The sequence below is a fragment of the Mus pahari genome, chromosome 13 (genome assembly GCF_900095145.1).
Source record: "Mus pahari chromosome 13, PAHARI_EIJ_v1.1, whole genome shotgun sequence".
Taxonomy (NCBI): Eukaryota; Metazoa; Chordata; class Mammalia; order Rodentia; family Muridae; genus Mus; species Mus pahari.
In genome coordinates this window covers 23,517,976-23,521,450 of record NC_034602.1, presented here as the reverse complement: position 1 = coordinate 23,521,450, position 3,475 = coordinate 23,517,976, and positions in this window count along the sequence as shown.

Here is a 3,475-nt window from a genome sequence, read left to right as displayed (position 1 = left end):
TTGTGAGCCACCATGTGGTTGCTGGGATTTGAACTCCAGACCTTCGGAAGAGCAGTCGGGTGCTCTTACCCACTGAGCCATCTCACCAGCCCCCGGCCATATCTTTTTAATATTTAAGGTTTTAGTTATNCTAAAAAATTGTGATATAAAAAATTTTAAGCCGGGCATGAACAGTCCATTATTATCAAGGCAGGAACAATGGCAGCATCCAGACAAGCATGGTTTGGGAGGAGTTGAGAATTCAACATCTTCATCTGAAGGCTGCTAGCAGAATACTGTCTTCCAGGCAGCCAGCATGAGGTCTTTTTTTTTTGTTTTTTCGAGACAGGGTTTCTCTGTATAGCCCTGGCAGTCCTGGAACTCACTTTGTAGACCAGGCTGGCTAAACTCAGAAATCCATCTGCCTCTGCCTCCCGAGTGCTGGGATTAAAGGCATGCGCCACCACGCCTGGCTAGTATGAGGTCTTAAGGCCCACACCACAGTGACACATCTACTCCAACAAGGCCACACCTCCCAATAGTGCCACTCCCAGGGCCAAGTATATACAAACCATCACAGTTAAGTGTAAAGTAATCAGTAAAGAATAAGATCCTGCCAGGCAGTGGTGGCGCATGCCTTTAATCCCAGCACTGGGGAGGCAGAGGCAGGCAGATTTCTGAGAGTTCAAGACCAGCCTGGTCTACAGAGTGAGTTCCAGGATAGCCAAGGCTACACAGAGAAACCCTGTCTCAAAAAGAAAAAAAAAAAAAAAAAGAATGAGATCCCGTAACTTGGGGGAGGACCCTATTAAGGCTGAGAACTTTGACCTCTCAGATTCTCAAGGGTTTATCTCACCTGAGGAAGCAGTCTATCTTCAGCAGAAGATGCACCCTCCTGACCATCCCCTGAAATACTGCCTTTTCCTCCTAATCCTGCCTAATCCTTCACTATTGCCTAAACCAGTAGTGATTTTCCCTGAAGGAGATGCCAGGCAAGACAATATTGATGTCTCTCAGGGCTTATCAATAGTTGCCTATTCACCTATAACCAAACTCAAGGCAAAGCAGGCTCCAGGAGGGCAGATAGAAAGTGTGGTCCACCAGGTGATGCACTACACACTAAAGAGCTTAAGGAGTTTGCTAATTCATTCAAGCAGGTGTCTGGGGGAATATGTGTGAGAATGGATTTTAAGGATATGGGATAATGGTGGAAGGAACATTTGAAACTGGATCAGGCTAAGTTTATTGATATGGTCTCTCTGAGTGAAAATCCAAAGTTTAATATGGAAGCTTGCACAGTCAGAAGAAAAAAAGGTATCAAATGTTTGTTTGAATGGTCGGCTGAAGCATTGGTCTAAAGATGGCCTACTGAAAAAGAGTTGAAGATGTCTGATATATCTTGGCTTAGTGTTGATGAAGGGATTTTAAGACTCAGGGAATTTGCAATGCTAGAGTGGGTGTACTGGGCAAAACCTAAAACTTCTCCACAAAGGGAAGGCCCAGAAGACATACCCTTAGCTATCCCATAAAAAGCAAAATGGTGAACATGTCTGAAGAGCTTTGTTGTCAACCTTTTCCTTGTGCAAGACCAATGGCTTGGAGATGCTGCTGCTCAGTTAGATGAATTAAATACAATGGGTTTAATTAGGCCACAGGTAGCAGGGCCAGGTGGCAGCACTGAATGTCCAAGTGCAGAGTGATCTTGGTTATCATAGTGGGCAGTATAGACAAAGCAGTGTCCACAGTGGCCTGACCCATACTGTGCTGCACAGGCAAAGCAACTGTCATGTGGCATGTCTCACATGGACCACTGGTTCTGGCTAGTCAGTCTTGGCATCTGCAGGCATGAAATAGATAAGAAGCCTGCTGCATTTCTGTTTGATCTGTATAAGTGGAAAGATTCTCAAGCAAATGAAAGAAAGTCTCCATTGGATCATGGCAGAAGGGAATCTTGGTCCATGAACCAATTTCCAGACTTGAGCCAGTTTGCAGAGCTAGAACCCATTGAATGAAGAGATAGGAAGTTTCCTAAAGAAGGACCTTGATAAAATACCTAAGTGTGTTTTTTTTAAAGATTTATTTATTATTATATGTAAGTGTACACTGTAGCTGTCTTCAGACACTCCAGAAGAGGGCATCAGATCTCGTTGCAGATGGTTGTGAGCCACCATGTGGTTGCTGGGATTTGAACTCAGGACCTTTGGAAGAGCAGTCAGTGCTCTTAACCGTTGAGCCATCTCACCAGCCCCTAAGTATTTTACTAATAGGTTTTCTCCAGTGCTTCCTCAGAGGGACCTATGGCCATTTACAAGGATAACTGTACACTGGGGGAAAGGAAACAATCAGACTTTTCCTGTGTCTGTTGGATACTGGTTCTGAGACCCCAAGAAACACTGTGGCCCTCCAGTTAAAGTAGGTGCCTACAGAGTTCAGGTAATTAATGGATTTGGCTGAAGTCCGATTCAGTAGGTCCAGTCAGTGTGCTTTAAATTTCTTTGTGTTTGTCCCATGATGTATAATTAGGATAGATATACTTAAAAGTTGCCAGAATTCTCGCACTGGTTCTCTGACTTGTGGTTATGGTTGGGAAGGCTAAATGGAAGCTTTCAGAGTTGTCTCTGCCAAAACAGTATCACATCCCTTCAGGATTTGTAGAAATTAGTGGCACCATCAAAGACTGGAAAGATGCAGGGTGTATCTGGCCAGTACAAAAGACAGAAGGCTCGTGGAGAGATAGTGACTCAGCAGCTGCTGTACCAGGTGTGGTACCCTACTTGAGCAGATGGACATGTCTTCTGGTACATGGTGTGCAACTACTGATCTAGCAAAAGACTTTTTCTTGGTACCTGTCCATAAGAACCACCAGAAACAGTTTGCTTTCAGTTGAGAAGGCCATCTGTATACCTTTACAGTTTTACCTTAAAGGTATATTAATTTTCCAGCCCTTTGTCAGCTCAGTTTGAAGGGATCTTGATCGTCTATATCTTCCACAAAAATATCACGTTGGTCCACTATGTTGATGAACTATGGTGGTTGGGCAGTGAACAGGTGCTAGATTTATTGATAACACATGGATACATCAGAAGATGAGAAATAAATCCAACCAAAACTCAAGGTACTACTACCTCATTGAAGTTCTTATGAGTTCAGTGGTGTGGGGCATACAGAGGTATTTCTTCCAAGGTGAAGGATAGGGCATTGCACCTGGTCCCTCTCACCACCAAGAAAGAACCGTGTTTAGTGAGTTATTTGGATTCTGGAGGCAACACATTCCTCACTTGGGTGTCTTACTCTGACCCATATACCAAGTGACTGGGAAAGCTGTTAGCTTTGTGTGGGACCTGGAACTGGAGAAGGCTCTTCCAACAGGTCCAGGTTGCTTGGCAATGGGCTATCAAGTTACCATGCAACCTGAGCTGCCCAGTGTCCCGCGCCAACCGTCTCGCCAGCAAGAACGACGCGGCACACAAACAGGATCCTTCTGTAGCAAAGCTTT